Raw genomic sequence first — 22,549 nt, 5'->3', positions numbered from 1 at the left:
TATAAATTTTTGTGGATACTGATAATATCATTGGGATAGTCATATAATGATGTAAGACAATTGTTTTTCTTCATGGATCTTTAAGTCCCCCTAAATCAGCATAAAGACTCCTTGGATAAATGGGGAGCAGTGATAAAGTGGCAATAACTCACAAAAAGAGAAAACAATGAGAAACAAATAGTGAATATATGGGGAACAAAGAGTGTCTCAGAAATTTCCAAAACACTGCTAATGAAAATAACTCTGAAGAACCAATGTTTTCATTAACTAGATTGTCAGAGAAAAGTGAAGTTCCATATTGTTGGTGGGAGTATAATCAGCCTTTATAGAAAGCACTTAGTTAATGTGAAACAAGAGATATAAAAATATTTGTATTCTTTACCAAGTGAATCCAAAAGTGTTATAACTATCCTAAGGAAATATGGAAAAAAATACACTGATGTAATTTTCATTACAATATTAATTCTTATACAAAGGAAATGGAAAGTGGTTTTAAAGTCTGAGATTGGTGGTGGTTAAATAAATTTTGGAAGATTTGATACATGATAGAATATTATATTGCCACTAAATATTATGGGTATGCTTTCTATTCTTATAACTTGAAAAAGTTTATTTTTAGTGTTAAGTGAGAGTAATAGCATTCCAAAAATTCACATGCTAAATTATGAGCTACATATACATACTAAGGAGAAGCCAGAGGAATGTAAACTAATATAGAATTAAAAGATAATACACTGATGGATTTCAATTTATTTTCCTTCTCTATTTCCCCAAAGTTATGACAGGTGGTTATGGTACCTATATAATAATAAAAAATAATTAAATTCAAGAAAATGTAAGTATAGTAAGTACACTCCAAATTTAAGGACGAATTCACTAATGTGGTATTTAATGACAGTGTCTAATCGAACTTATCCAATAATAAATGAATAATGACTGATGTGTTAAAATATCTCCATGATGATTTGACAGCATCTAATCATCAGCTATTTCATTTCACACATTCTACTTTCTTTCATCACATACTGTAAATAGCTTATTTTAAAATGCATTCATTTGCTGTGGATTGAATGGAGAGACTAGAGTTAAGTAAACTTAGCTGCTGACTTTTAAATGATATGCTTTTATTTTTTCCTCACTGTACTCAACCTTTCACTCTCCCTTTTCTCCACCCTTTCCTTCTCTTCAGTCCTTACTATGCTTTTGAAAGTCTGAATGCCAAACTACACAGCCAAAGAAATTGTAGTAGATCTCTGGTAACATGACACCAAATATTGCCAACAAAATGTTACTTAGAATTTTATTAAAAAGTATATTTCTACTTATGTGCTTATTTTAAAACACAGTTTCTTTGTCTTGTAGGTTAGCCACAAATTTTTGGCTTCCTTACAAGTGTTGGAGTAATAGAAACCAAAGGCATCCTCCATAAAAATATGTATTGTAAACCATAATTATCATGCATTAAATTTTCTATTATACTTTTATTTATAGGACCTGACATCATACAAACATGTATGAGGAAATAGTCCTATGAAAAAATACTTGTTTGTTTAATATCTGCTGGAAAATATAATAAAGGACTACCTTTGTTGCTGATGTCTATATTTTATGTCAATCAGGTTCATAGTTTTTGTTCCTACTTTAAGTAAGAAATACAAATCTCTAGCAAGAAGAAAAATAACAGTGGAAATCAGATAATATCAGTTGTGTTCTTATTTGCTAATTTCAAGATATCTAACTGTACTTACTGCAAAAAGGCCACAGTTTTTCTTTTGTGAAACATAGCAGCCTACTCAGTTAATAGGGACCCAAGATATCAGAAATTTACTCTTGCAAGTTCCCATCATGGCTCAGCAGTTAGTGAATCTGACTAGGAACCATGAGGTTGCGGGTTTGATCCCTGGCCTTGCTCAGTGGGTTAAGGATCTGGCGTTGCCATGAGCTGTGGTGTGGGGTTGCAGATGCAGCTTAGATCCCATGTTGCTGTGGCTCTGGTGTAGGCTGGTGGCTACAGCTCCAATTCGACCCCTAGCCTGGGAACCTCCACATGCCACAAGTGCAGCCCTGGAAAAGACAAAAAGACAAAAAAAAAAAAAAAAAAAAAAAAAAAAAAAAAAAAAAAAAGAAAAGACAAAGAAAAGGATGAATGGATTCATGGAACCAAAAACATCTAGAAAGGTAGAATAACTGTAAATCTGTATTTACAGTGAATGCAGTGACTCAAAAGAGGTTGTCATGACTTGATCTCTGTACCCCCAGGCTTTGCTTTTATCTCTATTGGTCTCATCTGTTCCCACTGTGCTGGTGGAAACTGTCACTTGAGCTTAATATAAGCTCTCCTAACAGGGTGTGTATTTGGACCCAAACAGTCTGAATCTAGAAATCATCCTATTAATATATTTCTCATAGGCCTTGAAATGGATGGTGTAATGTAGATCAAATTTAAGTAGTTGAAAAGAATTGAAAACTGTCCAAAACCTAGGAAGAGTTTAGCACAAGACCAAAATCAAGAATGTACTTGGCAAGATTAGAGTTCAGAAGGTTGATTATAGAGGTGGAACCAAAGGTCTGTTTAGAGGAGTAACTGAAGTTATGTTGGTAAGATAAGACTGGAGCCAAGATAGGGAGGAGACTGGTTGTCAGTCTAAATATTTTATTTAGGTGTTAATATGAAGCTATTAAGGTTGCTTGTTCAAGCAAAGACAAATTGTATGCACTATGAAATTATTTAATCTACTTGTGCAAGTCAGGATTCAAAAGTGCCTAGGGAAGACCATTTATCTCTAATATATATTAGCCAAAAGAAGGTGAGCATGGAGGCAAGGGGGTCAATAAGGAAGTCTAAGAATGAAGTCTGAAATATTGACCTCGTAATGAAAATAGAACTGTTTTGAGGGGGAAAAGATAGCACTTTCCTACTGAGTGACTATGAAAGAAGATAGGAAGCCAGAAATTACAGATGAGATGACTCAAGAGTTGCATCTTAGAGGTAAGTTTAGGGTAATATCATTACGAAACTCAGGAACACAGAAGGAAGATAATAGGGTATTAAAAAGAAAATGTCTTGAACTTTTCAATTGCCCCTCAGGACAAAAGTCAAGACTAGAAACACAGAACTGTTATTTTTTTGATACAGTGCCTGGCTTTTGTGAGTCATATATAAAAGTTATTTGAATGAGTGGACAAAGATTAAATCAAAACAAGTAAGCGACTTCTTCAAGGGGTGAGTAATTTCCCCCCATAAACTGTAAAGATATGAAATATGATGTATATCTTAATTGTTCATCAGAAATAGTTAAGTCCTGTCCTCTAATTTCAAGTTAGCAGGCATCATAGGTCTAAATCACTGAAAATGAGAAACTCAGAAGCTCCATTTTTTTTTCTAGTACTAATACAACTTAAAAATATAAGAATACTTTGTATTAAAACTGTCTCATTTATATAAATGTCACATTTCTTTTCTGGTTATTTTAACATCAAAACACCATTTTCCTTTTCAGATAGTATGTAAGGGAAGAATTCTGTTTATACTTAACTCCTTTTGTAGCTGGAGTCAGTCTTAAGAGGCTGAAAATTACAGTAGTGAAAAGGGATAGGGTAGCTAAAAACATCAGTGTCATTGTACTGGAGGTAGAGGAGTGGTATTCAGACAAAAACTCTTATTGGCAGCTATCAGCTGAAGCTCAGCCTATGTTCCTTTGTTTTCCCATTGTTCTACCAGCGGCCAGTGACCTTACCTCACATTAATCAAATATATTGCACAGGTCTGGAGACAGCCTTCATAGATCTCTCCAGGCATCTTTCATGTTTGTCCTTAGAGGGGAAAAAAAATAATAATTATGCTCTGCTCCTGTACAAACAGGTACCCATTAACTTTTGCTGGAAAGCAGCTGTTTGCAACCAGATGCATGAAGAGATCTTAGATAAGCAGCTTTAAGCAAAATTTCTGGGATCTTTGGAAAAAACATCATCCACTGGCTATTCTATACTCTAAACAAGTGTTATTTCAGCAGTCCTTTTAAAAAAGTCAGGTACAGAGGAAATTAAACGGAGTTGCATTTTATAAAAATGGGACAATTGCAATGTTGTAAAATTATCCAATTGTATCTGAAAGGGTTCCCCCTGCTGTCTCACTGCCACCTCAGGCAAGCTATTTAAAATCATCTCATTTCTCTGTGAGTGAATTTCATCACTTGAAAATTCAGAGGTTTCTATAAGAGAAATGCAAATCAAAACTACCATGAGATACCACCTCACACCAGTCAGAATGGCCATCATTAATAAATCCACAAATAACAAGTGCTGGAGGGGCTGTGGAGAAAAGGGAACCCTCCTGCACTGCTGGTGGGAATGTAAACTGGTACAGCCACTATGGAGAACAGTTTGGAGATACCTTAGAAATCTATACATAGAACTTCCATATGACCCTGCAATCCCACTCTTGGGCATCTATCCGGACAAAACTCTCCTTAAAAGAGACACATGCACCCGCATGTTCATTGCAGCCCTATTCACAATAGCCAGGACATGGAAACAATCCAAATGTCCATCGACAGAGGATTGGATTCGGAAGATGTGGTATATATACACAATGGAATACTACTCAGCCATAAAAAAGGATGACATAATGCCATTTGCAGCAACATGGATGGAACTAGAGAATCTCATACTGAGTGAAATGAGCCAGAAAGACAAAGACAAATACCATATGATATCACTTATAACTGGAATTTAATATCCAGCACAAATGAACATCTCCTCAGAAAAGAAAATCATGGACTTGGAGAAGAGACTTGTGGTTGCCTGATGGGAGGGGGAGGGAGTGGGAGGGATCGGGAGCTTGGGCTTATCAGACACAACCTAGAATAGATTTATAAGGAGATCCTGCTGAATAGCATTGAGAACTATGTCTAGATACTCATGTCGCAACAGAAGAAAGGGTGGGGGAAAAAACTGTAACTGCAATGTATACATCTAAGGATGACCTGACCCCCTTGCTGTACAGTGGGAAAATAATAAAAAAAAAAAAAAAGAAAATTCAGAGGTTTGTATTCAGTGATGGCACATAGTTCTTCCTACTTATAGACACAAATATTATTTTAGATTATTGATTTTTGTCAATGCATACAACTCGTGTTGCATTTTGAGTCCCTGTTCAAGGTGCGAATTCTTACATAAAGAATATAAGACAGAAAAAAAAATAGAACCAGCAAATTTTAGAGTTATAAAAGGGAAACGTTTTCTTAAATATCTGCATGGAAAAAAGAATTTCAGTAGCTCTTATTAAACATTTCACGGATAAATAATATTTGTCTGCAACAGAGAAATCACAAACAAAATTGGGGAAATTAACTGAAGTTCTCTTGCACTAGTCATGATTAAAATGACACATTAACACACCAAACAGTCTTTTGCAGGAAAAAAGGAGAGATGTTTGTCAGACCTAATTGTCTGTACAATATTTGATAGGGTTTTTTTTTTTTTTTTTTTCCCACTAAGCTAAACCACAGGCAGAAAAAAGAAAGTATGAAAGAAATGAATTCACTACTTACTCTATCCACCTAGTGTTTCCATTTATGTAGGCAAATCTACTGTGAAATATAGGACAGAATACATTTCCAAGTTTAATGCAGAATTTTAGATAGCAATACCAAATTTGATAGCAATGAAAAGTTAATGTAAACATTTTCAAAAGAGTCTGATTTGCTATGATAGTCATGGTGCCACTCACTGAGGTTTACCTTATTAAAATTCTGCATTTGCCATTTGAATTTTGACATGTTCCTAAAAATATCATGATTCTATTATGACTACAATTCTCATCACTTCTGGGTATTTTAACCTTGTATTTCAGTATTTCTAATGACATGGATGGTTATGTAAACCAGAAACATGTGAAAGCCGTGAGCTCCAAAAGAAACTACATATCTTAGCACAGTTATTTACTTCTATTGGGACTAAGTTGTAAGCAAATTCTAGCTTGGTGGTCTCCAAAATAAGGGTTTTTGGAGCCATGCATTTCTTTTGTGGAGCTCATATAGAATGTCAGCCAAAATTACCAAACTAAAATCTTAAAATCTCTAAGCAGAATTTAGAGTTCCAGAAGGCTAATTTGGAAATTAGGGTCTAATGGGGCTGTTTATATAGTGAGGTCTTTTTTCCCCTACTTACAAAGGCTCATGGAAAAGGTGCTCACCAAAGTATCCAAGCACAAAGATGAACCAAGCTACCATAAAAATTCTTTCCTGGATGATACATTACAATGTAAACCCTGTAAAATAAGATGTCTAGGGAAAGACCTTTATCCAATAAATATAGAGAGACTGCAGGTAGGCTTACTACAGGAAGTTCCTTCAGTGGGTCACTGTAACAAAAATGATACGTATTAACTAATATTGTATACAATTTTAAAATTAGAGTATAATTGATTTACAATGTTGCATCAATTTCTGCCTTACAGTGTAGTGACCCAGTCATACACACACACACACACACACACACACACACACGCACACATTCTTTTTCTCATACTATCTTCCATCATGTTCTACCCTAAGAGACTGGTCATAGTTCCCTGTACTGTAACAGTAGGATTGTAGACATTTTAACATTGTAGAGCTACTCTTAAAATGGAACTCAGTTATAAAACAGTTATAGGTTAAATTTTAAAAAGTAAATTAAGGAGTTCCTGCTGTTGTACATCAAGATTGGTACCATCTCTGGAGTGCTGGGACATAGGTTTGATGCCTGGCCTAGCATAGTGGAGTAAGGATCCAGCATTGATGTAGCTGTAGCCCAGGTCACAACAGTGGCTCAGATTTGATCTCTGGCCCAGGAACTCCATATGCTGTGGGGCGGCCAAAAAAGATTTTTAAAAATTAATTAATTAAAAAAATAAAAAAGTAAATTAATGCTAGAATAGCATCTACATAGCTATGATGAAACTGTACAGGAAAACAATTTTCAAATTATAGAGCAGGAACTCAAAAGTAACAGTATGACCACTGAGATAATTTTACCATAATTTTCATTGCCACTTACACCTGAATTTTCTTATTCCAGCCAGATTTTATTAACTTGACTAAACAATGAATAGAAATACACCACTCTTTTTAGAAGGTTATACTACTTTTAATGTTATAATAACTTTAAATATGCCTATCATAGTTATTTATAGACAAAGGCAAGTACAGTGAAATGAAGCAGGATTACTCAGTGGTTTTTGTTTGTTTGTTTGTTTTTAATCTTCAGGCACTTATTATTCATTTAACAAATATTCCTTGAATACCTTGTTTGTGTCAGGCACTGCACCAGACTTTGAGGGTATACTGGTGAACAAAATAGAATGGCTTTTATTTGACCTTTTTGAATTTACAATTTATATTGATAACTGATCCTTTCAGAAAAACGCTAACATTTATAAGATTCTAATCTTTCTACACATGTGAAAGGAGTGGTCTGACATAAAGCAAGCAACATATCCTATAATGTGTCAAATCATGTTCCCAGAACAGTAACAGTATTAGGTTGTCTTCCTACCCATGAACACTGACATTTCATAATTTTAAAGTTCCAGTCCTACAGCAAGTTGGCAAGTAATTAAATAATGGCCCTGGGTGAACAAATGCTGCATTAAGCATTGTATTATTGATACCAGTGATGCACAGCCATTGTCAATCTAAATATGTTTGTCTTCTGAAAGAAATTGAGAATGAACAGGAAAAGGAGAGGTAGACAGTGAAGGAAAACAGTGGAGGAGATCCTCTCATGGCTCAGCAGAAACAAATCTGACTAGTATCCATGAGGACAAAGGTTTGATTCCTGGCCTTGCTCAGTGGGTTAAAGATCCAGCGTTGCCATGAACTGTGGTTTAAGTTGCAGAAGCGGATTGGATCCCACATTGCTGTGGCTGTGGCATGGACTGGCAGCTACAGCTCTGATTCAGCCCCTAACCTGGGAACCTCCATATGCCATGGGTATGGCCCTAAAAAAAAAAGCAAACAAAAAAAACCCAGTAGCATATAAGAAAGTTTATCTCTGCTCTACAACAAAAATGAAACATTTCGTTCTAAATTAATTATAAATACATTATATGCATATCATTAATTACATATACACACATATATGTATATGCTATGTATATATGCATATATATAAAATATGTTTATATTTGTTTTAACTTCTGAAATTTCTATCAATTCTATTTTCAAAACACTTAAAAAGTACCCTTTCTTTTCCACATAAAGACTACAAACTGATGGTTTATTGAGATGGTTTTAGCAGATCTACTTTCTTTCTAGGTATCTATGGATGTATAAGCAAGATTTAAGTAGAAAAAATCCTGAACCCAACAAAACAGTAAGTAGGAAGTCCTTCCTGCAGGGAGATAGAACTGTGATTTTTTTTTCTCTCCCTGAAAACCTTACAACTCAGAGGATATTTTCTTTAAACCAAAATTCTTTACTTACTGATAACAACTTCTTTTCAAAAATATTTTTTCCTTGCCATTTCAATTCTATGCTTTGTTATGGTCATGGGTCATTCAAGCACATGCTGGGTCATGAAATATACTGAATAACATATACATTTTTCTTTTAATATTGAAGACTCTTGTGTTGTTATAAAGAAAACTGATCCCTTTCAAGGGTCACTTCTATACCCCATCTCCTGTTCCCCCAATAGTCTAAAGAAGTGAATGGAAATAGTTTTAGAAACACAAGACACTTTCTTTCTTTCTTAGTAGAACTTTACTCTTTGGTAGGTAGAACAAATATTCACTAAAAGTCAAATATTTTTATAATGGAGGAATAAAAAGGTGATTATTTTACTGGGGTGTTTTACTTGATTGCCAGAAAGTCACCCTTGCTTGATATTTAATTTATTCAGGGTGCCGAATTCACTGAAGTTGAGGTTGTAATTTAAAAGCTCACTGCTATTACTGAGACAAAACATAAATAATGAGAAATTTTATGTTCTGTTCTTGCAATACACTCCTTTGTCAGTATTTCTGTAAGTAGGGAATGAAATAAATACACAATGTGGAACATTTTATAGCCTAAGTGATAGGGACCAAAATCCAGAGGAACTTATTATAGAGCCCAGGTTTCTAAATGATAGTGCATTATTTCCATTACTTACGCTGTGCTGATCTATTTAGGATTAGAGAATAATCTGGCTCCCCAAAAGAACACATTATCTACACAAGTGATAGGAAATGAATATTGGCAAAATCTACTCTTCCTCCAACTCTATCAAGACACCACCATAAAGTCTTACTCTTCTGTCTTATAAATTCAGAATGATTCGTGTTGAAAGAAAGTTTTTAAAGGTGATGCTGCATGTTTCACGTGGAAAACCTGTGAAAGGCTGGAGCTAAAGTTTAGCTTGTATGTGATATATACACAGGACTGAAATTCTAAGTTTGAATTTCTAGGAGAACATTCTAGACAAGTTGAATCCTTCCTTATAAAAAGATCCTTTAAAAATGTTCTCTCTGCCTCTGGTTAAGTATCACAGATATTGGAAAATCTGATATCTTCTATTTTTCCTTGCTCTGTATTCTAGCAGTAAAATGAAAGAGAAATATGTATCTTTTGGTAAGATGGGGTAAATATTCAGCTTCGTCAATAATGTCCAAAGATCCTGATTCACTGCAAACATACAGGAATCATGTTATTTAAGAGTAAGGAAAAAGAAAAGCAAATTTGGCATACTATAAGGCTAACCAGCTTGACTAAGACATGGTACAAATAGCAATGGTTTAAATTGGTGTGATTGAATTCACTGACAAATACATTGGAGTTAAAACTTATTTGTGAACTTTAAATATACTAATTGATTTATAAACCAACTTTAACACTAACATATATATATTAGTGTTAGAATATATTGTCTATTTTGTGTATTTTATATATATATATATATATGCCTTGTGCATAATACATATTTATAATATGTATCATATGTATTAGTACTATTAGACTATATAATAGTGTTTACATATATGTATGTAAATAGTTTTCATTAAAATTAAATCCTTACACTAGTAATAACATACAATTTCTAAAATACAAACAAAAATAATCAAATGATCCTTTTTTTAATGAATATAGGGAAAATCTCAGGATGCTGTGATTATCTTTTGCAGAAAAATGAACATACTTTAAAATAACTTCTTCATTATATTTCTGTATAATATTGCATAGTGAAACCTAAACCACATTTTAAATTTTAATTCAATATTTGCTGTATTGACAATCATAGCCAAACGTGCATTAGCTATTGTATAATTACAGAACATTTCCAATGAATTATGACAATTGGCCTAATCTGAACATTGTTTAAAGTGAAAGCTAAATGCTTAGCGCTTATCTCTTTTAAATTTTATTCTAGTCCATAACTATCTTTTCTAGAGAATTCTTTCATGTGAAATCATTGAGAAAACTGCACTGCTCATCCAAAATGAAAGAAGACAAATTTCTTCAAGAACAACTTTTAAAAATAAGAAAATTTAATGTAAAAATTTTTGACATGTAAATTCAATAAAAATAATTTTGTATACTAATAAAAATTTTGTGTATGAACGACAAATTTCCAGTTCTTAGTAACTGTCTTTATAAGGGTTATGATAGTTATTAATAGATAAAAATCTCATTATTATTATTTTTTAATGGCTGCACCTGTGGCATATGGAAGTTCCTGGGCCAGGGACTGAATCCCAGCTGTAGTGGCAACCTACCTGTCAGTTGTGGTGACACCAGATCCTTTAACCCACTGTGCCAGGCTGGGGATCAAACCTGTGCCTCTGCAGCCACCAAAGCCACTGCAGTTAGATTCTTAACCCACTGAGCCATAGTGGGAACCACCATAGATGAAAATCTTAATATATAAGAGATATGGAAAATACTCCTTTTTATCATGGAAATCCTTTCCTATCTTCACATTAAAAAAACAAACAAAAAAGTACACAAATTCCATATGATATAAAACCTGCTGCCACTGATAAATTTCAGGCAGAAGGAGAGCCTAATCTACTGTGTTAACTAAATGCTGTTCATTGCTTTACTGTTCTTATCTTTAGGTTCCTCTTTCTGAGAATATATTGCATGAGGTAACTAGTCAATTAGTCTTTCCTCTTTAGAGAACTGGCTTTGCCCATATACACAATAAAAGGACTCTATTAGCTTAATTCTATCTGCAGTTTGTATACATTACCCCAAATCGCTTCAAAGTAAATTATGATTAGTTGTCTGAACTCATGAAAGAACTAGGAGTAGAATCAGACTTAAGGCCCACAGGGGGATGGTAGAACTGTGAGGGAATTGTGTGCAGCACCTGCCCACACTGCCCTGCTTAATCAACTGCATCTCCATGGGGCACTGGAAAGAAGGCTGGAAGATGACCAAGAGCTGTTTATACAACTGGAACCATTCCATCTCAACTCAAGTGGAGCAAACAACAATGAAAGGGTTCTCTATTCCAATCATCCAGCAAAAACAATATGAAGTGGACATCTTGGGAAGTAAATCACCAGGAACATGAAGACATCAGGGACAAAAGAAAAAAAATTTTTAAGTAGTTTGATTAAGTAGTTTTTACTAAGTTTACTTCTAGTGTTTGCCACGGGATCCATTGCTTTCTCTGACTATGTTAGAGCAATGCAAGTGATTGCATGTTAATGTGCTATGCGCAGGGAAGTGAGAAAAAAGTCATACATGAGTTATAACGAAATCTTTTTCTTTTCTCATTACATGCTTCATTGACCAGATTCCTTTTTAATTATCCTCAAAGCATTTTTCAGTTTGTATATCAAAAATTTTCAAGCACATAAGCTCCTTAACCCATATTTCCTGCAACGACTTTGCATAAAATCTAGCATGAATAGCATGAATATCTTCTCTAATAAAAATTTAGTTAAAATGAAGATATTGATTTTTTTTCCAACTCTACTCATAACTTTAAAATCCATGATAGTTTTCTCCTTTGAAACATCACTATAATTATTATTCTAAGTAGGCATTTGTTATTAATGTTACTTTTTTACACTGGGCTCAGAATAATTGAAAGATTTTATGTTCAAGGTAATCTGTTTGGCAGACCTATTCACTCACAAACAGAAGACAAAAGTGAACAAATTATACATTTGATACCAAACTTTATGTACATTGCTGCTTCAAAAATGGAAATAGTTACGGTTCACTTTGTGCCAGGTACTGTACTAAGTTGCTTTATATGCATTATCTCATTTAAATCTTATATCATTATGAGGTATATATGCAAATATTAATAATATATTACTAATAGTTTTCATTTGGCAGGTGAAAGAATAAGGACTTCAAAATTAAATAATAGCAACAACTTTACCTGAGGTTATACCACCAATGAGTATTGAGCTGGAGATTTGAAATGGATGTTTCAAAATTTCAAATTCAATCTCTAAGCATGACTCTGTCTTGCCAATTCTACAAAATTTTGGATATAATCTCTAATTTATAGAACAAATGTGATTAAACTGTAAAAGGAAAAATTATCAAGGAAAGACACAGGAGTTCCTGCTGTGGCACAATGGGTTAAGAATCTGACTGCAGGAGTTCCCTTCGTGGCGCAGTGGTTAACGAATCTGACTAGGAACCATGAGGTTGCGGGTTCGATCCCTGCCCTTGCTCAGTGGGTTAAGGATCCGGCGTTGCTGTGAGCTGTGGTGTAGGTTGCAGACGCGGCTGGGATCCCACATTGCTGTGGCTCTGGAGTAGGCTGGTGGCTGCAGCTCCGATTCGACCCCTAGCCTGGGAACCTCCATATGCCATGGGTACAGCCCTAAAAAAACGAAAAAAAAAAAAAAAAAAAAAAAAAAAGGAATCTGACTGCAGTGGCTTGGGTCACTCTGGTTCCATCCCTGGCCAGAGCAGTGGGTTAAAGGATCTGGCGTTGCCACAGCTGTGGCTGAGATTCAATCCCTGGCAGGGAACTTCCATGTGCTGCGGGTGCAGGCATGAAAAAAAAAAAAAAAAAAAAAAAAGGCAGGACACTGTGAAAGTTAAGGAAATATAAGGCCAAATATCTGATAAATGTAAAATGATAGTACAAAGTCTTCTCATGATGAAAAGGAAACGCTTTCCAACCGAGAATTTTTTCTGAATTCTTATTTAAAAACATGTAAATCAATAGCTGTGTGAATGCGTCAGCTAGTCTCTATTCAGACCACATTCGAAAGGCATTATACATCTCAAGATTTTATTTAGATTTTGGAATCAGACTACCTGGGTTCAAAATCATCTCTCCTACCTATTAGTTGTGTCTTCTCTGAGTAGTTAATTAATTTTTTTAGACCTCAATTTCTTCATTAGTTAAGTGAGGGAAATAATTATAACCTACTTCTTGGTTCATTATGAAAATTAAATAAGTCAATTCATATAGAGCACAGAGTATATTTCTGGCATACATTAAGCACTAAATAAATGTTAGCCATTTACTTATTTAGCTTTGGAACATCTTTTCTATTCTTTCAATTTTTTATTTTTGTTTCCTTTCTTTTCCTTTTTTTTTCCTAGTTCACATTCCACACAGTGTGGGTAGAGAAAGGAGGTGATTAGAATGAATGCTACAGGATTAATACGGTGTTCTTGATCTTCTTGGGATATTTATGTCTGTGTCCCTTAAATATTTGGAGAGTCCCTAGCTGCTTTGAATCCTCTGATTTCAATATTAATGATGCAATAATAACTTTGTTGAGCAGCTGATTAGAATGAAACTCAGCTATGATAATGATGTAAGCTCATGACCTAGATAGAAGAGTAATTCTACTGACAGTCAAACATAGCTGAAATGAGCAAGCTTGGGATTCCAGCATGTAAGGCTTGAGATAAAATTTGTTCACAACTACCAGTCATATACTTTTTTTCCACATTAATTAATATTTATGTGAAATTAATTGAGATCTTAAAAAATTGTGATAATGCTTGTTAGGTGTATTGAAAGAGGACAGTTGAATAAACACTTGGCAGAATACATATGCCAAAGATAAAGAAAGCACAGTTGGAAACAGTGAAACACTGAAAGACTGGTATGATTCGCTGGAAAACAGAAACAAAATGCTTACATCAGCACTCCGCAATCAGTGACTCAGAACAAACACATGATGTTGACAGATTAACATATTTCCACAGGCAGACCCAGTAAATAGAAAAGAATGAAACCATGTAAAGATAGACTATAGACATTGCTGCATATGGCATCAAGTTATTTAATTCTCTATGCTTATTAGACTGCTCCAGATTTTTCTTTCCTTATTAGGAGAGGCTGTAAGGGATACATCTCTGAAATATACATCAGTTGTGTGAAAATGTGCAAAGGTTATCTGTGATACCCTTTCACCATGAGAAAAACATATGGAAACAAAGATTTTCAGTTGTCTCTAAAATTTTTACCCAGGCATTGATGTTTTGTTCTCCCATTTTCCTCTCATATATATACAGAAATAACATCATCTAGATTCTTTAGTGATAGACAAATGCCCTATGATTGTTTTAAAACTTATTCTGCAAAGCATGCTTTTCACTATCATATGATTCATCAGGCAGCCTCCTATGCAACAATACAAGGAGGGATATTAGAAAATCTTAGCATAACCGAGATTGCTGCCAAATTGTCAGCTGTTGCTGGATGAATGGTGAGACCCAGATACATTTTCGCCCCCCCTCCCTTGGCTAACCATTTTAGATGACACATCTGTATACAGTTGTCCACTTAATATGAGTATGAGACTTCACTGTTGACACAAATAATATAACTTCCAGTGATGACTTCCCTCTGGAATGTAATGTGAGGATCACAACCAAGACAGTTACCCCTGTTGGTCAGCCACCAGGGCCTAAGCCAGTCCATGGGGACTGTTGAAAGCATTGCTAATTCTTCATGCCTTAAGTATGTAATCACATCCTAGAGACTTGAGTTACATACTGATAACAATTGCTTCCCTTCTAGAAGACAGGCCATGTCAACTACAGCAGAAGAGAATTAAAATCTCTCTCTGTAAATTTCACGTGCACACACATCACAATATTTGTACTGAGGGATATCATCTGCTGCCATTGTCAGTGGTCTCCTCATCCAGAGACAACTGTTAGCCTTGCACCCCAGAGGCCTTTTAACTTTTAAATTTATGATTTCACACCGGAGACAAGTCTGTTGTCATTTAAAAAGACAAATGCAGATTCCAGAGAATTAATTTCCCTTTAAATACAACTTAAGAGTCACCTCAGGATCTCTGTAGTCTTTTAAAGGGGATCCCTCAAGATGAGCAGAAAACTGCAAGTAAACGTGACAAGAGAACACACTAAAAATTCTAGTCTTTTGTGAAATAAATCAAATGCAGGAATATGGTTTTATATATTCTATTTTGTAATGCTCATTTGCAAATGCCACTGTGTGATGTTTTAATTCATATACATTTTTTTAAAAACAAAATTGAGAGCCCACTCCCTCAGTACCCAATTAAAGTGAAAATTTAAATCTATTATCAGGTTAACTAGTTAGCTAAGTAGTCTAGGTACCTGTGGTTTGATTCTGGATGATTTCTATACTTTTGTTTGTTTTTTAAATTCGAAGTTCTCATATAACCAGTAACTATAAAACACAGCTGTTTGGGATAAAATAATTCATAATAAAAATAAATTACCATATTTTCCAGTGAAAATGCATTTGACTGTAAATTTAAAACTAGTGGGAATTATAAGAGTTTCTGAATAGTTTACTACATTTAAGGAAACATCATTAAATTATTTTATCATTATTATTATGTTAGAGTATGGCTTTTGGAGATCCATACTTTTATAAGATTATATATAAAGAAGACAGAATGTGTATATTTGTCAAATTTTGAAAACACAGGGATGAATCAATCTAATTCCTTCCTTTGAAAGTCTTTTTATTATTCTTTACCCCAGTTACTACATCAGTACTGTATTAAAGAGATTAATAATTTAATTCACTATTTTAAATATTCTCTTACATAAGATAAACATTTTTAATATAATTTTTTCTATAATAATCTACTCACTATCCACATACCAACACGAAAAAACTGGTGAGATAGACAGAGAATACCTCCTATTTGAGCCATCATACTGTATAAATGCAATAACAATCTTGAAAGAACTTACCTAAATATATGCAGTTACATCGGCACTTAAAAAAGCTAAGCAGGTACTGAAACTACTTCTATGACAGGGCATTTTTCTATTTTCCTTTTTTCTTCTCTTCAGTTACTCTTACCTATCACCCCTCTTAGCTCATCAAAGCCATCAGGCCTACTTCCCTAATTGTTAGTTTGCTCTCTACTCAGTGGGAGAGTTTTTCTGTAGCCAAAGTTGTGGGGAGAGCAAGCGCCATGGCATCCTCAGGTGCCAGTCATTTTCCCTGTATCAAGTGATCCTTAGCCCCCAGCCTCTCCTCTCTTCACTGTCTGTTGCGCAACCTGCTAACTTTTCATATTGAGACCTTTGGTAAAATTAACTGGTATATCAGGACACACACAACAGAAGCTATCCCTGAGGCAAGGGCCACATCACAAATCAAACTCTAAACGAAGTTAGCTTGCTCTTACGGGAAGTACCTCATTGTGGAAGCCTAACACCGATCACAAGCCTGGAACTCAGCTTTAGATAGTTTACCTCATCCTAGAAACTGGCACCTGCTGGCCCTAGAGGAAATGCCTGACCTCCTGGCCTAGCCAATCACGCCTTTCCATTTCCCCATTGCCTCAAACCTATAAAACCTTGCTTCCCCAGCTCCCTTCCCATTGTGCACTACTGCTTTTGACAGTTTGTTCTTCCTCCAATGTGTGGAGTGTTTTCTTTTGACTGAAGGGCGGCAAGCTGGTTACTAAGCTGTTTTAGTTTTGTGGCTGAAAATTTTGGATATGAAAAGGTACCTGAGGAAAACTACAGAAAGTCCTGGGGCTACTCCTAGATGCGTGTGGCAGCATCCATGGAGCCCTTTTTGTTTGCTGCCTGTTCGGTTCTGATTGCTGGTAAGTTTATCTCTGATTGAGCTCCACTTATTTTGTGTTCAGAGCTCTTCGAGTTTTTCCTTATCATTCTGGGTGGAAAATTGGGGTGTGAGAGGCCCCAGGTTTTTCGTACTTTGGAAAATGGGGGTGTGAGAGACCCTATGTTTTTCATGGTTTGGAAAATGGGGGTGTGAGAGACTTCTGGTTTTGATGGTGAGACTTAGTGGGCCACAAAATTGGGGTTTGCAACCAGTCTCATCTACAGGGTGCCTGTGGGCAGTTGTTAGAGGTCTAAGGAAATGTTCGTAGACAGCCAGAAACAGTAAGTCTGGTTGAATTAGGGGAGATTATTTCGAAGGGGGGAAAATGTGTACCTCTCAATCTAAAGAAAATAAGCGCAGCCATTAGGAGACTCAAAAGAACCTTGAGGTAAATCCATAGTATAAACTGTTGGGAGACTTGGGGAAATAAATTGACAAGAATTGTTTTGCCCAATGGCATATCAAAATCTAAAATAAAAGTTGAACTAATAAAAGCCTTTAGGTGACATACAAATGGCCAACAGGTATATGAAAAGGTATTCAACACCAGTAATCATGGAAATGCAAATCGAAATCACAATGAGATAATGGTTGACACCTGTCAGGATAGTTATCATCAAAAAAAAAAAACCAAGTGTTGGTGAGGATGCAGAGAATAGAGAATTCACATGCACTGTTGGTAGCAATGTAAGTTTGGGCAGCCACTCTGAAAAATAATACGGAGATTCCTCAAAAAATTAAAAATAGAACTACAATATAGTCAAGCAATTCTATTTCTGGGTATTTATCTGAAGAGAGTGAAAACACTAACTCAAAAAAATAAATGTACCCCCCCCAGGTTTATTGTAGCATTATTTATGGGAGCCAAGATAAGAAGGATGTGATACACAAACATATATGTAATATGTTAATGTATAAAACATAAAAATCACAATGGGCTATTATTCAGCCATAAAAAAGAATGAAATCTTGCCATTTGTGACAACATGAGTGGACCCTGAGGGCAATACCCTAAGTAAAATGTCAGACAGGGCAAGATAAATTACTGTATGCTCTCACTTACATGTAGAATATAAAAGTAACAAAACCAGGGAAACCAAAACCAACAAACACAAATGTGAGCTCATGGATGCAGAGAACAAAGTGATGGGTGCCAGAGGCAAGGGTGGGAGAGCAGGGGTGAGGCATGAGTCGGGGCTGGGGTGTGTATACATAATGGGTGAAGAGGATCAAAAAGTACAAATTCCCAGTTAGAAAATAAATCCTAGGGATGTGATGTACAGTATGGTGACTATAATCATACTCTATTGTACTTTTGAAAATTGCTAAGAGTAAATGCTAAATATTCTCATCACAAAAAGATAATGATAGATGTGATGAATATTAATGAGACTTACTGTGATCATTTTTCAATATAAAGTACTTACATTGCACAACTTAAACTAATGCAATGTTACATGTCAGTTTTATTTCAATAAAAAAGCCATTATGGCATACCCCATAAAGAAATAAGTATTTTCATGAAAGAAATAATCTGTTGATAATGGGAATCTCCAAAGCAAAAGCTATAAAATTGATGGGCACAGATTAAGCACTTAAAAGCTATATAAAGCACTGGACACCTAATTCTAAGACTTCAATGATATGATGAATTTGGTCACAGAATGAGTTAGATTGACACTAGGTTACCTGTCAAACTCAAAAAAATTTTCATGTAACAAAGCACACTGAAAAACATGACAGAATCCCTAAACCTGTGGCACATTTCTCTGATTTATTCAACTGGCTCTGAGAGACCAAAAGCTAAACCAAAGAAATGGGCATGCCACATTTCAAATAATTGAGCATGTCGCATTCTGACACACTTTCTTATTTTATGTTTAAATACTGAGGTCCTGGAAGGATTTGATATATACAGAAATGGCAATATCTCAAGACATCCTAGAATTACAATGGCAATTATGGAAAAGATAATTGTCCATTGAGGAAGTGCATTTGAAAACTCCCAAATCAAACAGAATGGGGTACCTACTTTAGTTGGCCTGCAGATGCCTCCAAAAGACTTGAAGATTCCAAAATGGCTTCTCGAAACATTGATTGCAAAAGGATAACAAAAATTAAAGACATTAGGTGTACTGAAAAGACAAGACTATGAGCTTGGGGTGACTTTGATTACCTCCTGTCCTCCTTAATCTGAGTGCTCAGTCTGTTTATCCTCTGTCCGAATCACCTTTTCCTCTGAAGAGACCACGAGATGAAACAAAAGTCCACTAAGTTAGTGGCCTTACAGAACCTGGTATCAACTCTGACAGGGGTGAAAGGACTCCCAAGTGATTCTCTGGTAACGTGCTAGTAGTTACTCCATTAAACAGCCAAGGGGAAACCAAAATTAAAATTAACGAAAACCTGGGAGTTGACTCTGTGGCACATGGGTTAAGGGCCTGACTCCTTGGGTTAAAGATCTGACTGCAGCAGCTTGGGTTGCTGCTGAGGCATGGGTTTGATCCCTGCCTGGTGTGGCAGTGGATTAAAGGATGTAGCATTACCGCAGCTGCTGGGTAGGTCACAGCAGCTGCTTGGATAATCCTTGGCCTGGAAATTTCCATATGCCGTGGGTGTGGCCATAAAAAAAAATAACAAAAACCCTTAACAAATTCTGGTGGCTACTGGAGCCATACTCTACTTTAAACCCCACTTGTACAGGTGGATGGAATCGTGGGGAACCTGGCGGAAGCTAGTGAAGGTAAGAATTCTAACTAGAGTCTGCTCTCTTGGATCTCTGCACTGCCAAGTGAAGCAAGGATGGTTAATATGATGCTCTGCCTTCCTTTCTAAATGCAGATCCATTGGTTATTGATCCTTCTCCCCCAGGATCAGTTATTGCCTCCTTGTTTTTCTCCTTTTGTGTCCTGGGTACCTGGCTTGGCAAGAATCAAGTTGGGGGGCCAGATGAAAATGTAGGTTGCAACCTGTTTGGAGCTGGGGTGCTACCCACTGTTACTAACTTTGAGGGGAATTGTCTAAATATTCCTTTTTGCTATCTTTGGGCATAGATCTGGTTCTTAGGGTAGTTTCTTTGCACCTTCTCTGGGGATGCTTGTTGAATCCAGGGGGTTGTTGAGTACTACCAGGAACAAATATTTGCTGTTTTGTACAAGCTGAAACCTGACAAGATATTTTAAAGGATTTGTTGGTTATTGTTAATAGCTCTTCAGTCAGAAGCTGATATTCAGAGCCTGATAGGAATTTGAGGCCTTCTAACTTAGGGAAAGAAAAAAATTTCAAAGACAAGCACCTCTAAATCTAGAACAGAGGAATTTTGTGATTTCCATCTCAGTTGAAGGTCTTCGCTGATCTAAAGAAGCAAATTGAAGATAAATGAGATAGATGAGTGGTTAGCTCTTTGATATTATTCAGATTGCAGCCCAGTTACTTGAGGAATTAAAAACTCTTCGTGTCTTGTAAATTGAGTTTTTATAAGAACAGGAACGTATCTCTAGAAGCAATTCATAGCCCACCAATCCTTTTTACCAGTTCCACATCTCCCTCATTCATCTACAAAGGCTTTTAGGTATTACAAAATTCTGGGTTTGGGAAACAAAAGTCCTTGGAGTAATGTTCATATTTTTCGCTGTGCTTCGAGATGTAAATGTTTTACCTAGTCTTCTTTAGGAACAGAGAAACTTTCCCCTCTTTAAAATCCAGACTTCAGGAGGTAATTCTTATCAGAAGGGGGGAAAAAAAAGAAATAAAGGAAGGCTATTTGGAAACTAGGTGAAAGAAAAATCTTAAGACTTTTCCACAAATAATAGTAAAGACTGAGATATCTGAGCAGGAAACCTGTCTGTATGTGTATGTATGGCTGTGTATGCTTGTTACAAGTATGTGTTTTTTTTCTTTCAGCAGCTGTATTACATGTAAAGAACTCTATTCGTTTGTTACCCTGAATAATTTTCAGAAATCTAATGTAAATTTGTTGGTTCAATTAAAACAGTCATGTCTTTAGAGTTATCGGCATTAAATATAATGCAGACATGAAACTTTTACTCTACCTAGAATTACTGAAAGTTACATAATCTCACTTTATATGTTAAGCAATTTATCAGCAAGAAAGATCACTTAAAATGGTGTAGCTATTGAATTTCAAGAAATTTTATGAGTAATTTAAACATAATTAAGAACAAGTCAATAAAGAAATGAAGGTTTAGGTTTGTAAATGAACTTTTCAATAATAATACTTCTGATACAATCAGTTTCCTCAGTCCCTGTCCCACTGTAACAAAGCATTGGAACAGTGGACGTTTTACAAATTTATTAAAGTGCAAGTATATTTTCAGAGAGGAAGAGAGAGGACTCACATGTGCTCAGGTTAAAAAGAGGGCCTGACTCACTATGCAATAGTCTTTATACCCCACAGTGAGATCTGAGTGGAGACCCAATTCGATTTTCTGTTGGTTGTGGGCAGGATACCTTATTTGCATGGGGAACAAGTTATATGTTGGCTGGTGGTGAGGTGAGGCATGGGTGACATTCTTTCTCTAGCAGGGAGTGAGCAGGCCAGGCTGGTCAAGTTGAGGGAAGGGGCATTACAATGAGACATGGCCAGAGGCTTTTGGGTTTAATCTCCTTGAAAGGGACTTGAAGCCTATAACACTTGATAGTATAGCTACTTAAAAATAGTTTCCAAAATCTCTTTGGAAACTTGATGTCTTCAAGTAAAACTGAAATAAGGTACATGATGAGTACTCATTGAATATCTAGATCATTTCCAAATAAGATCCCCAAATACTAATTTTTGAACAGAGGTGTATCCATTTTTGAATTCCTTTTGTTAGGGTTGTGTGGTTTGGTTCCTCAGTCGCAGCCCACCACAGCAAAGAAGAGAAACAGTGGGCTCATTACAGAAAGTTTATTACAGAGAAAATACATTTTCTGAGAAAGAGCAGGCTGCCCTGGGAGTATTGGGAGTAGGGACTGGCCCTGCCCCACAGTTGGGTTTTCCTTCATATCCCCATGCTGTGGACCTGAGTGGGGACCTGACTTCTCCTGCCTCAGATCACTGATTCGTCCTGCCTCAGCCCATTGTGGGTAGATAAGGGCTCAGTGTTGATTGGTCTCAGGCAGGACCCCTTATTTGCTTGTGGGACAGGTTACAGGGAAGTTTCAGAGCATCTCCTGATGTTGTGCCTGCTAGGGCAGGTTGCTCAAGGCGGGGGAAGGGTCACTACAATGAGACCTGTAGGGCAATGAAAAGGGTCTGGTAATTCTTGTCTTGGCCAGAGGCTTTGACTTTAATCTCCTTGAAGGGGACTTGAAGCCTACCATTTTCCGGAGGGATTAAAGTTATTTGGGCCTGTTAGTAAACATATTGTGTGCCACAACGAAAAGCATGTGAGGAAGAACATACTTTTAGAAATGATGAAATGGATTTATGAACTTGTCAATCCACAGAATGCTAATGTGACTGTCCACCATTACTTAGCTCTTAGTTTTCACTAGG

General features: G+C 35.9%; 1 protein-coding gene across 1 annotated transcript in view; it reads left to right on the top strand.

Annotated features, from left to right (window-relative positions):
- Positions 1 to 22,549, top strand: part of LOC106504979 (uncharacterized) — a 980,193-nt gene that overhangs the window by 72,173 nt on the left and 885,471 nt on the right. Inside the window, exon 3 of the mRNA XM_084977285.1 lies at positions 8,301 to 8,358. The gene's annotated coding sequence lies outside the window, so the exon portion shown is untranslated. The remainder of the gene's footprint in view (positions 1 to 8,300; positions 8,359 to 22,549) is intronic.

Source organism: Sus scrofa, chromosome 9, assembly GCF_054392235.1.
Source record: "Sus scrofa isolate SSC_HxYL_T2T_F1_AM1 chromosome 9, Sscrofa_HxYL_maternal_Yorkshire_Landrace_v2.0, whole genome shotgun sequence".
NCBI lineage: Eukaryota > Metazoa > Chordata > Mammalia > Artiodactyla > Suidae > Sus > Sus scrofa.
Note: the sequence above shows the minus strand (reverse complement) of the source record. Positions and strands in the feature narration are given on the sequence as shown.